Here is a 14,222-nt window from a genome sequence, read left to right on the forward strand (position 1 = left end):
GTGATTACATCATGTTGGCTGGGGTGATCTTGATCTCCTGATCTTGTTATCTGCCTGCCTCAGCCTCCCAAAGTGCTTGGATTACAGGCGTGAGCCATTGTACCCAGCCGAGCTATATATTCTTTTAATATGTACTCATCTTTAATATGTATTTAACAGGAACCTAACACAATTTTTTCTGTTTTTTAACTTTAATCTTTTGAAAAAGAATTATACTTTGAGCCATCCTTTACCCAGCTTTCAGTGGAAGTTCCAAGTGCAAAACAGGACTAGTAGCTTGCTTTTTAAAACAATTTTATATTAACTTGGTAACTCATTCAAGCAAGAGTTATTCATCAAACATATATATGCTTGAATTAACTAGCTTTTGTGAAGAGTATGCTAGATTTATTAGTTAGCTGTTATAATTTAGCATATCCTCATTTGTTTGAATATAACTCCAAAACAACTCACAATTAGATTAAATAAAAGTATCCATATCTAGAATTAATGAATTAGAGGAAATGTAATTTCACTTGAGGTCCGGAGTTTGAGACCAGCCTGGCCAATGTGGTGAAACCCTGTCTCTACTAATAATACAAAAATTAGCCAGGTGTGATGGTGCATACCTATAATCCCAGCTACTCAGGAGGCTGAGGCAGGAGAATTGCTTAAACCCAGGAAGTGGAGGTTGCAGTAAGCTGAGATCATGCCACTGCACTCCAGACTGGGCAACAGAGCAAGACTCTGTCTCAAGAAAAAACAACAGCAACAACAACAACAAAAAACAAAACCCAGGGGCAAAGATAGGTTCTGATTTGATATAGTGAATAATTTCAATTGTGTCACAGTAGGAGCCAATGGGTTGGTTTTTACTCAAGTGGCCCAGAAAATAGAATGGACTAAAATATAGCCCAGTGGCTAAGTGTGTAGGCTCTAGGGTCAGGCTGTACAAACTGGAAACTTGGCTCTGTGATCTCCTGTCTATGTGACCTTGAACACAGTTCCTAACTTTCCTTTGGTCCTGTTGTTTTCATGTTAAAATAGCATTAATATTAGTGCTCACTGCTTAGCATTGCTGAGAGGATTGAATCACAGAATATATTTCTTGATATTCAGTGAACTCTCAGTAATGGGGAGCTGTGTGGGGGTACCTTAGTTGATATGATTCTACCACCTCAAAAACATTCAGTTAAAAAAAAAAGCTGGGGCTTTCTACCTTCAGGCTGTTTCTTATCTAAACATCTTGGTCAGTTCTAACCAGGTTTTGGAGTTCATCAGCAGTCTTAGCCCTCCAAATCATGAGATAACCTGCCTGCCATAGATATGGCACTAATTATGCCTATTTTGCAGTGTGGACTCCTGAATACTTTCTCGGCACAACATTCGCAAACCCCGCTTGCCTCTACATTGATTCAGTCTTTGCTTCTTGAGTTATACCTGGAGTTTCTTTGGCCTCTACCTGGTTTCCAATTGAGAGTAAAGTGATTTCCTAGATCCCTGCCTTTCTACATTGCCCTTGCCATCATCCTCTCCTATGGACGTGAATCCTGTCCCTTTACTAGCAGCCATAGGCTGGCATATCGATGCAATAGGCTAATTACCCAGAACCATAGCACTTCTACCCACCTCAGCCTCCTGAGTAACTGGGATTACAGGCACCCATCACCATGCCCAGTTAATTTTTGTATTTTTTGTAGGGACAGGATTTCACCATCTTGGCCAGGTTGGTCTTGAACTCCTGACCTTGTGATCAACCCTCCTCGGCCTCCCAAAGTGCTGGGATTACAGGCTTGAGCCACCATGCCTGGCCTCTCTCCAAGGATTCTAAAGGAAGAAACCTCCTTGTCTCTTCCTGCTTCTGATAGCTGCAGTCATTCCTTGGTTTGTGACAGCATAACTCCAATTTCTGTCTCCATCGTCAGGTGGCTTCTTCCCTCTGTGTATCTCTATCTCTGTGTCTCTTTTCTTTTAGGGGCACCAGTCATGTTAGATTAGGGCCCACCCTAATGATCTTAGATTGATTAAATCTGCAAAGACCGTTGTTTCCAAATAGGGTCCTATTCACAGGTACTGATAGTTAGGGCTTCAGCATATCTGTTGGTGGGAGGGACACAACCCAATGGTAACATGAGTAAAGAGCATGTGGGCTCTCTCTGTACAATTTCTCACAAGCTGCATATGAATCTACCATTATCTCAGTAAAAAATTCAATTCAAAATAAAAAGCAAGAAGGTCACAGCAAGGGCAACCAAAGTAGTTGGTATGTAACATAGGGGCCACTTTAAGAAACAAGTTTTATAATCTTTGATGTGTATAGTATGTTGCAAAGTAGGTTTAGCTGGGTGTATGAGGCCAGGACTCAGAGCAAATTATAATAACCTGGTCCAGTCAATTACACTGTGGCACCCAGAAAAAATCATCACTATGACCCTTACCCCACTTCCCTAGGACTGATACACCCTATATTGCTGATTCAGAGGCAGAGTGGATACATTGATACTTTTTGTGTATGACTAAAGAAAGCACAAAGTCTGACATTCTTCAGATTTGCTTGGGTTTACCCCATGAGCCATTTTTTAGCGTTTTTAGTAGAGTTAGTTTGAAGACAGCGCAAGATGCTGTCATAGATGAAATTAATGCATATTCATAGGACAGTTGAAATGATTCAGTAAATCTATATAAAACACAAAGTACAGAGCCAGACACATATTGTTGAGTAAATGTAAGCAAGTATTATATTGTCTACTTGTAATTCATTAGCTGATTTGAATATCAAATGGATTACTATCATCCCTTCGAAATGCCTGAGGTCTTTTGGGGTGACAATGCAATTAAATCAGATATATCTCCAAGGTGATGAATCTGGGATAATGTAGAGAGAAAATCTCCAGGCTCTTCTGGCTTCAAATTCAGGCACAGTTAAATAAGTGATCGTTTGAATTTATACATGTAATCACCCAAGAGTTAATATGATCTGGTACAAGCCCCTTGCAACTTCAGGGCTTCATAACTAAATCAGTCTTCCCTGCTACATAGAAATTGAAGAGCTTGTAAACATCTCCCTTTTGGAGTCAGGCAGAAGACCATCTTTAAGCTGCTTAATAAGAGTTCAGATTGGTGTCAACAAACCGACTCAAATAAGACAAGAGTTTGATTTGTATTTTTTAAAACCTGAATACGTTTACTTTAACCTTTTCTGCTGTTTAATGCCTCTATTTTTGTTCACTCCTTATCCACAAAGATAAAGCACTTATTTAGATTTTTTAAAAAAATTATCTCTTTTCAAATGAAAACCGTTTATGAAAGCACATTGATAGGAACGTAACTAAACAAGGATATACCTCCTAATTAGCTCATTTTAGTTGCTCACATTGCTGTAATTAAAGCTCATTGAGGCCAATTCAAATGAAGAACTGTCTTCTTTATTTTTTAAAGTATCACTTCAAATGATTTTGAAACTGACATTATCCTCATTATCCCTTCTTAGAAATGAGCCTTCATGATTAAAGAGGAGAAAGTGAGATGAGCTCAATGGTTGATAAAGGTTTATTATTGTTTTCCTTCCTTTTGTTTTTGACCTTTATACTTATTATTTGACCTTTGTTTTGCACCAAAACTCTCATAAGATGCATATGTTCCCATCAGACTGAAACCACCTTTGCAAAAATTTTAAGTGAGAAAATGATGGCAGTGAAAAAGATCTGACCTAATCGAATCCATTTTGCTTCCAACCTCCAAACTGTCCTTGTTTATTCCTGGGCATAGGTCAAACTAACCATGGGAGGAGCTTAGTGTGTAGTTTAACTTTGAAACTAACATGATAACAGCCTTTTCCCAAAACAAACATCCTTCCTGCCTGGGGACCATATGGCCTTTGTAGGACTAATGTATTAGCCACAAGATTAGAAATTGTGGATCAGATATCATTCAGCTAGAGGCCACAGATTCTAAACCTCCCGGGTTCCCCCAAGGGATAACATCACTATTATAAAACCCAAAATTAGTGCTTGAGATATTTTTAAAATCCTGCACTTGCTGGATCTGCCGGTGCCACCCAGATAATAAACTGGCTTATTTGGTCTTGTGGCCTTCACCTGGGAACCAGCTCGGTGCAAGAAGACAGCTTCAATATCCTATGATTTCATCTCCAACCTCACCAAAGAGCGCTTTCCACTCCTTGGCCCCTTGCCCACTAAATTAGCCTTAACTAATCCTAGTCCCCTAATTTTTGGGAGACTGATATGAGCAACCATAAAACTGTGGTCTCCTGTTCAGTTGACCCTACAAGAATTAAATTCTTTATTACAATTCCTGTTTTGATAAATCAGCTCTATCTGGGCAGCAGGCAAAACCAACCTGTTGGGCAGTTACAGGACTCCTTGAGATGAGCAGGGTCCAGGCTGCTTTAGGACTGATGGAAGCTTCCCTGAAAGAAGGCAAAATTTGAGCAGACATTTCACCAAGTTCGCAGCCAGCCAGAGACAAGAGAGTAAAAGGTGTCAGCACTAGAGATGCCAGGTACATCTTCATGAAAGAAAAATTGACTTTATCTATGCATTGGTTACTTTCATAAAGGCAGAAAGAGGATGAGTTAGGTCAGAATCAAGTCACAGAAGCGTAGAAACTGGTAATTGCTAAACCTGTTGAAGCAGATGATTGAAGTCCAGCCTTTCAAAGGTCCTGATCGTTCTTTCTGACATATTGTGATATATTCAAAAGGAAGGATAATAGTGGAATAACTTTGGGGTCATCATTTGCAGAAGTAAAAGGTAGGATTAATCGGCCTCTCTTGTTTTTTCTGATGACTTTGAGATTAGTTAAATTATTATGTACTGTATTAAATTTTATACATACTTGACATTGTGAAGAACAAATGTAACCCACCCCAAAGAAAATCAGAGGTTTTCTTCAGAAACAACGGATTCTAAATTAGAGTGGAGTTGTACACTAGAGTTGGGGAAATGTGTTTCTGTGGAAACAATAAACAATCTGATTGTAATAATTTTCTAATTTTTAATCATTTTTCATTTCTCCATTGCAAAATTAAACTGTTTGCATGTTTATGTTATTATGTGTTTTGGTCCATTTTGCTTGTGAAAAGGACTTGTTTTTTTTTTTCTCCAGCACACCTCTGCTGCAACTATTATTATGCTAAAAAGGATCTGTTTCTGGTATACCAACTCTTTTCTCTCTGGACCATGTGAGTCAGTTCTCCATTTTGATTCTAAAAATGATGCAAACACTGCTATAGAGGCAGGATATGCATCTCTAATCTCAGGTGGAAAATAGAGTAATACTTATCATGCAGTGGCTCCCAAGTTTCATTTTTCAGTCCAGTATTTATAGTTTTGATGAGATAAATATTTTTAAAACTACATCATCTAGGATTTAGGGGGATGTATAATGTTGATGGATAGAGGCTGTATTTGATTGGACCACAGATAGGATGGAAAGGAGACAGAATAAGATTGTCAAGTTAACAGGAAAGAAGGACGGTTGGTTGGAAAGCGATGCAGCTGTTGGCTAGAGGTGTGAGAAGAGATTCCAGGAATACAGGAAAGCTACTTATGCATGAGATGATTAGAGAGAAGGACCCAGATAGCAGATTATATTATATCTTAAAGTATTCCTCCTATCTTTCATTTGGATCACTTTTAGAACCAAAAGTATCCCCTTTGTTTTCACAGGTATAATGGGGAGAGCAAGAACACAAATATTCATGTCGAATTTCATAAGAATGTGCCATATGCCAATCTTGTTCTTAAGTGCTCTACAAGCTTTTGTGACATTTGTATTAGATTTGTTTTATACAGCACCTCAAGGTATATCTCAAAGATACTTCACCGCAGCTCTATGAAGTTAGTACTACTGACACTCCATTTTAGAGATAAGGACATTGAGGCTTAAATAATTCAACTAACTTGAACCAAAGTTCGAAATTGCAAATGGTGGTGATGGGGTTTGGATCTAGATCTACAAGAACAGAAAACTTAATTATTGTTCTGAATAGCTAGGACAATAGTATGAAGCCAATTTCTTCACAATAGAAATAAAATAAGTATTACGCACATTTTAAAAGGAGATTTTTTTTAAAGAGTGATAAGCATTTAAGTGCTTCATTTTGTGCAATTAATAATTTGTGTCTTCTGCTTGCCACCAGGTGCCCATATAATTAACCAAGCATTATTGAAATAAGCTTTAAAATTTAGGAATGAGTGTTGTCAAGCAATTAGATGAGAGCCTGTGATAAAAATTAGTAGTTTTTATGCAGAAAGGAAAAGATTTAAAAAGAAAACTCTACTATAAAACCATCAACTTGTTGCATAAGGTAAAAATCCTACAGCGTGATGAAAAATATATAACAAATGAGTGTAAATCATCACCTAGATCTTTGCTCCTGTTGTGTTTATGCCTGAGGCCTTTTTACTTGATCATGGTTTTATTAATGGACTTGAACCAATGTACAAGCTTGTGAAAGTGGCAGTACCTGTGGTATAAAGTATATTGTCTGAAGAATGACTTTCCCCTCATATCCAAATGTAATAAATCATGGAAGTCAATTTAGCATGGGTGGCATTAATATATGGTTGAGAGCTGTGAAAGTTTTCAGAAAAGCAAACATAGCCAGTTACTCCATAGTGGAAACAAAATTCATAAGATAGAATAGCCTTTCTCCAATGTGCATTTGGTTAAATTATTATGTTTGAAATTCTATTTTCAAAGCTTTATACCTTAGGCAGTTTCTGTCATTCACATAATATGTTATAGGGCATACAAGATCAGGAAATGATTTATCTTGTTAACTATGTATAATAATTAGATTTTGAACTTCTACAAGGGGAGATACTAGGGCATCAGAGTGGGGTCCCTTATTAGAGATATTAAGAAGGAAGAGATATAGAGAAATCTGATTTATTTTTTCACCTATAGAGCTGACACACAGAGAGCAAATGTTCCATAACATGAATGAATAAGAGGATGAACAGGAAGTGAAAAGGTGGGAAGCATGCAATGCCAGAAAACAGAGCTCACCTTCATGATCTATTGCCCTAAAGCAATTATTTTTTTACATGAAAAAATTAATGTATAAAATGGCTATATTTTAAGAAGTATACATTCTCCTACTGTTATAACTGAGCGAGCCAGAAGAAAAGAGTCACTCTCTGAGTTCCAAATTAAGAGTCCTTTATTTGCTGGTGACCGAGAGATGGCTAATGCTCAAAATTCTTTCAGCCCCGAGGAAGGGGCTTGATTCCCCTTTATACCTTGATTTAGGTAGGGGAGGGGGAGCCTAGCTGAAGCGAAATTTTACAGAAGCAGAACAAGCAAGTAAGTAGGAGGAGGCTGGTAACCAGGAGGCAGGAGGTTCCCATAGTTGCTGGTTACTAAGAGTTTTTCCATACAATCATTAAGGCGGGTAGCAGGGGGGACTTTCCATACAATCAATCACCAAGAGGGGTATTCACAATAGCATGTGTGCTTGCCAAGCAGGATGTAGTTACAACGACGGTTACAGGTACTGAGCAAAGTGTGACCCAAAGCTCAACAGTTCAAGGCTGTGAGTACAGCATGACTCAGTAATGCACCTGTGGGGGCTGTGGCAGGGAGGGAGAAGCTAAGCTGGAGCTTACAGCTAAGATGGAGTTGGTTAGGCTAGCACAAGTTAGGTTATCACACTACTGTATATCAAACGTACATAATTTGTATCTGGTTGGGATTTGGAGGATTACCCATTTCTGACTCTATTTTACAGATGAAAAAATATAGAGGCTCAGAGAAGTTGAGATATAAGGCCATTCCTAAGATAATAGAAGAGCTGAAATTAGACTACAGATTTTCTTATATTGCCTTCAGTACATAGATTTTTTCCCCCCAATAATTTGAGCCTATGGGTAAAAATTAATAGAATACAAAAACAAGAATTTACTTACAATTATTTTTCTTCCGTCTTTATTGATGATGTAAAAAGAAATCCACTGAATGTGAGAAAATATTTGCAAATCACATACCTTATAAAAGACTTATATCTAGAATAAATAACATTTATCACTCAATAATGAAAAGATATGTAAAATTTAATTCAAGTTAAAAATGGACATTGGATTTGAAAATACATACTTCCATAGAAGATATACAAATGACCACAAAGCACATGAGAACATGCTCAATATTATTAGTTATTAGGAAAATACAAATAAAAGCCACAGTGATATATCACTTCACACCTACAATGATGGCTAAAATTTTAAAAAGGCAGATAACAACAAGTTTTGGCAAAGATGTAGAGATATTGGAACTTTCTCATACATTGCTGGTAGAATTGTGTAGCAACTTTGGAAAATAATTTGTCAGTTCCTTAAAATGTCAAATGTAATGTTTGTTATATGACCCTGAAACTCTATCCTTTGATATATATTCAGGAGGAATGAAAACATATGTCCATACAAAAAAATTACAAACAAATATTCATAGAAGTGTTATTCATAACAACCCCCAAGATGGAAATAACCCACATATCCATGAACTGATGAGTGGATGGATAAATGAAATGTGGTATATCACTACAATGGGATTTTGTTCTGCCATGACAAGGAATGAATTACTGATACATGTTACAACACGAATGACCCTTGAAAACATGCTATGTGAAAGAATACAGACACAAAAGGGAACTTAATGTATGATTCTGTGAGAAATTAATGAAGATTATGCAAATGAGAACAAGCAAAGTCTATTTATTCAGAGATTGTTGTAGCAAGGAAAGCAGCCACCATTACTAGCATTTATCAGAGGCTCTAAGGCAGAAGAGTGGAAAGCTTTATAATGGAAAAAAAGAGAATGCAGGTATGTACTGATTGGAGGATGTTGACATGGGAAGCTGAAGGTAGGCTAACTATAAGTAGAGTCCTAAGTAATTGATTAGGATGTATGTTTGGCATTCTCGAATTGGTCTTAACTTGGAAACAGGAGCAAGAACTAGGAAAGCCCGTCAGTTACTAATCAGGTTCCAGCAATTTTAGGCCTATTGTTAAGGGTTTATTGTCTGATTTTCTAGACTGATTACTGAAGGTAATAGATTGACATCCTGGGCCAGTTGCTGCAGGCTGCAGGCCAGGGTTCTATTTTTTGATATACAGACTATCTATTGTTCTTCTGTGTCTTCAGTCTCTAAATTCATCATATGAAATATCCAGAGTAGGCAAAATCTTAAAATCAGGAAGTGGATTAGGAGTTGCTGAGTTCTGGAGGGGTGGGGTGAGGAGTGACGGTTAATTTAATGGATACATGGTTTCTTTTCAGATTGAAGAACATATTCTAAGATTAGATTATGGTGATACTTGAACAACTTTGCAAATTTAGTAAAAAAAATTGAATTTTATACTTTATATAGGTGAACTTTATGTTATTTAAATTATATATCAATAAAAATTGTAAAATAACTTACTAATTATTTTATTGATTTGATACAATGTTTTGAATATATTTGCCCAAATGCATTCATAATTAAAATTAATTTTACTCTTTTTTATTGTATTAATTTGACTATTAGAAATTCTAGCTGGGTGCGGTGGCTCATGCCTATAATCCCAGCACTTTGGGAGTCCAAGGCTGGTGGATCACCTGAGGTCGGGAGTTCGATAAATTCTAAACTTCCTCATGTGTCTAACATTTAATTTTTGTTTTACATCTTTGGTCTAATTGGAAGACAACATTGAAAAAATGATTACACATGTAAAGAATGTTATGAAAGTAGAAGTTTAGTAGAATCATCAGTGTTATTATTTTGCCTTTTGTGAACACAGATGAGCAAAGTGAAATTCTTAAGAATTTGTTAGAAGATACAGGAACAAGAAGCTCTGCCTTTTTACTCTTTGTTTAGAACTCTTCCTTTCCATCTCACAACTACCTCCATGGTGTGCAAAGAACTACAGGCTTCTATGAGATGTTAACTTCAGACGTTTGTGACCACATTGAGAATATGATAAAAGTTTTTGATATTTTTCCCAAGGAAAAAACACTTATTAACTAAAATGAAATCTGTTGTTTTTATCTGTGCAAGATTCATGCACACTTCTGATAACACTAAGTAAACTTTTTGTTGGGGAAACATCCTTCTCCCATTCACAGTCCTTGTGATTTGGAAGGGCAGGTGAGGGATACTCACCTGTTCTAGTTTCAGTGATTGTTTTAGGAATGAAGGCTTTACTTCAATTGGTCAAATTTGGAGATTTTAGGAAGAAAGAACCCCTCTTTTGCTGAATTCAAAGCACAGAGTCTAAGATTTTACAGTCTATCAAATGGAGACATCTTGCCTGAGACATGGAGAGTAATAAACCCTTAAATGTCACTTCAGCCTCTGAACCCAGTCTTGTCAAAAACAAATTTATCAGTTACAGAAGTCAATCCATAAATAAAATGTTTTTGATTAAGCTGATCCTAGATAGGTTTTATAACATTTACAATAGAAAAACAACAAACAAACAAATAAGAAAAACCCTTGTTGTTTTTCAACTTAAACACAGGGGTTTTTACAGATATTATTTGGCATAGCCACAGATTTGATCTTAAGTATCCCTGGGATATATCATTGCTAAGCTGGGAGAGTTGTTTTCTGGAGTTTGAACAGTCATAATTATTGTGCTTAGACTACATATCTTCTTTGTGAATCATCCTACCTTCTTGTTTTGGGAGGGTGGGATTTATACATCACAGGTCTGTATCGTCTCTTTTTCCTAGCAGGTGAGATGATTGCCAATCAAATCCAATCATTAGAGAGTTATATTTAATTTAGACTTTACCCAAATTACCCATGTATTTACAATGTGATGGTCCTTGGACCATATAGAAATATATAGGTCGATTTTCCCCAATGCTCTCCACTACTCCTTCCCCCACCACCCCGCCTGCACCCCAGTCCCAGCATAAACTCGAAGTCATTGTTAGAATTTAGTTTGGATATCAAATAAAATTATAGTTGCAATAAAGTGTCTTCTGAATTTGATTTGCATACAGTCCTCTGTAAATACTATTGGGGAATTTTGAGGAATATTTGGGTTTGTGGCTAAGTCTGTCACCTGAGTTTGGAAACTGTGAAAATATGTGTGGATTTCTTCTCTCTTCATGAGTGTGGGAAAAGACGTTTCATGGCATAAGTGCTCACCTACAAAGTGGACTCAGGGGCATCTGTCTGCTTTGGGGAACAGAAGGCATCTGATGGATGTGAGGAGAGCAACTGTGAATTCGAAGACTATTTGCATACAACATTCATTACTTGTGGGTTTGCACAGGACAATGCTTTACTTACTTTCTGGAAGCAAGTATATGGAACAGCCTGGGTTCAGAGATGCCTGATCGCTTTTGAAAAGTGTTATGTTAGGAGAGAAACATTCAGGACTTCACAGAACAGTTGCTGGAATTAAACACTGAAGGAAGCTACCTGCTCCAGCATAAGGAATAGAAAGCCACAGCTATAATCTTGTGGGAGCAGCTGCTGAGCATTATCACAGCACCATCCGTACTAATTAGGTACTATCCATCTGCAAGGGTTTCACTAGCTCCCAGAGGGTGGTTGAAGAAGGTAAGGCACAGCTCCCGCTCTAGGCGATCTTGCAATGTGGAAAAAGACTGAGCCATTGTAAGTGCTTCACCTATGCAATGGGGATGGCAATCACTATCTCACAAGGCTTCCAGTGGAAATTAAATACTGATTTTTTTTATAATATGAAAAACTTAATCTTGGACCATGGTAAAATTCTCTAAGTATGTGGTTGATGATGATGGCTCTTATTTCCTCATTGTAAATCAGGAGATATAGAATAATCTTTTTGCTTTTGATAGGACAAGAATTGGACAGCCATGATCAGGATGTTTTGTTTGATTGCAGTAGAGGGAGACAGGGAAACCACCATGAGTTCATTGGGAGTGTTTTTATTTTTTGTATTATCCTGGCCGGAACCTTGGAGTCATGGTTTCTTCAACCATTTCCAGATATTGTCTTAATTTAAGCATGGGCATTTGTGTGTATGTTTAACTTCAACCAAGATATTATAATGGTTTACTTGGCAAGTTTTCAAAACGTGTCTGGGAAACAAATATGTGACTCATGTGATCCATTTTCCTAAGTGACAGGAATTTATTGAGCCCTCAATCTATGCCAGGCACTGCATTAAAAATATTTCATCTCATGTAGTGTTTACATAAACTATGCAACCTGGGTACTAATATTATCCCTATTGTATAGATAAGATGAGTGAGGCTTTATCAGTAACACAGCTGTCTGTTATTAGAATTGGGATTTAGTCCCAGCTGTTCTTATTTCAGAGGTCACATTTTTAGCCATTATAGTTTTGAGATAGCCTGATGGATGGTCTGAGGTTTTCAGAACATTAGGATTATTGATTCTAGTCCATGTGTTCAGTCTTACTTCTTGGAATACTTTTGGTTCTACAGACATGGAGTAACAGAAATGCTTTTCCCAGGCAAGATTCTATGGCACACTGACAAACTGTGACTCTCATGTCTTAAAACACACAGAATATCCATCCTCCCCTGCCACAGCCCTTGATACCCACCCATAATAATCTGCTGGGTTAAGCCCAAGTGACGTTAAATATTTCATTGTTGATCTTCTCCATCAGAAGCATTTAGTTGACTCTCTACCTTCAGAATCCTGAAGACCACCTAGATGGGAATCAGCTGGGGAATGCAATAATTAGTAAAAATGTAGCTATAGGGCCTGGTGCGATGGCTCATGCCTGTAATCCCAGCACTTTGGGAGGCCAAGGCAGGTGGATCACCTGAGGTCATGAGTTCAAGACCAGCCTGGCCAACATGGTGAAACCTTGTCTCTACTAAAAATACAAAAATTAGCCAGGTTTGGTGGCAGGCACCTGTAATCTCAGCTACGCAGGAGGCTGAGGCAGGAGAATCACTTGAACCAAGAAGCGGAGGTTGCAGTGAGCTGAGATTGTGCCCTTGCACTCCAGCGTGGGTGAGAAGAGAGAGAATTCATCTCAAAAAAAAAAAAAAAAAAACAAAAGTAGATCTATAGGTCTTACTCCTAGAAATTCTGAATCAGTTAGCCTTGTTCATAGCACAGCTATCTGCTTCTGTTAGAAAGTGCCCCCAGGTTTTCCGACTTATGTTTCTGTATCACACTGAGGAATACTAGTGTATATATATATCAATTTGCCAGAAAATGTGGTCTTTGCCCTTAAAATCAGAGTTGTATTAAAAAATATAGACAGAATGTTAATATGAGCAAATCTAAATGATCAAATTTAATATAATTTTATATATACATTTAAATATATTTGTATTCTGATAGTGAACACAATATCATTTAATATATATTATGATTAAATATAAATATAATGTGATTATTTAATGATATAATCATTAAATAATCATTTAATATAACTAAATATATTCGTATTCTTTTTTAATTACGAACATCTGACTTCCCTGCTGTGACCATTTTATCTTTTTCAAAGCATTTTCATGTCTGAATTTTATATAAAATTCAAGAGATCCAAATGAGGAAAACAGTTGTCATCCCCATTTTACAGCCAAGGAGACTGAAGATAAAAAAGTTAGATGACCCTTTTAAGGTTTTTTTCTTTTTTTGAGATGGAGTTTCACTCTTGTTGCCCAAGCTGGATTGTAGTGGCACGATCTCAGCTCAGCACAAGCTCTGCCTCTTGGGTTCAAGTGATTCTCCTGCCTCAGCCTCCCGAGCAGCTGGGATTACAGGCATGCACCACCATGCCCAGCTAATTTTGTATTTTTAGTAGAGACAGTGTTTCTCCATATTGGTCAGGCTGGTCTTGAACTCTCAACCTCAGGTGATCCGCCCACCTCGGCCTCCCAAAGTGCTGGAATTACAGGCATGAGCCACCGCACCCCCTGTAAGTTTTTAAGTTAAGTCTCAGTTTGTAACTACAGATATTGGGTCTGTTTATGTGACAGGGCACTGCTTTAAATTGCAGTCAGAATGGTCTCTAGTATATAGAGACCACTGCAGGGCCAGGCATTAACTCCCAGGCTAGAGGACAACCAAATGTCCTGGATAAAGAAGGGTGTCATCTGCAGGCACCTTGGGTGTCAGGCTCCCTCTGAGAAGGATATTCTTTTACAAGTAGCATATCCTCCTTTAGTTGTTCCCAGCTCTGCCTTTGATATGCATGCTTAAGTCCAAGCCAGAAAGTAAGAAAGATAACATGAAAATAACTCAGAAATCC

The sequence above is a fragment of the Aotus nancymaae genome, unplaced genomic scaffold (assembly GCF_030222135.1).
Source record: "Aotus nancymaae isolate 86718 unplaced genomic scaffold, 86718_ANA_hifiasm-v0.15.2.pri h1tg000010l, whole genome shotgun sequence".
NCBI classification, from domain to species: domain Eukaryota; kingdom Metazoa; phylum Chordata; class Mammalia; order Primates; family Aotidae; genus Aotus; species Aotus nancymaae.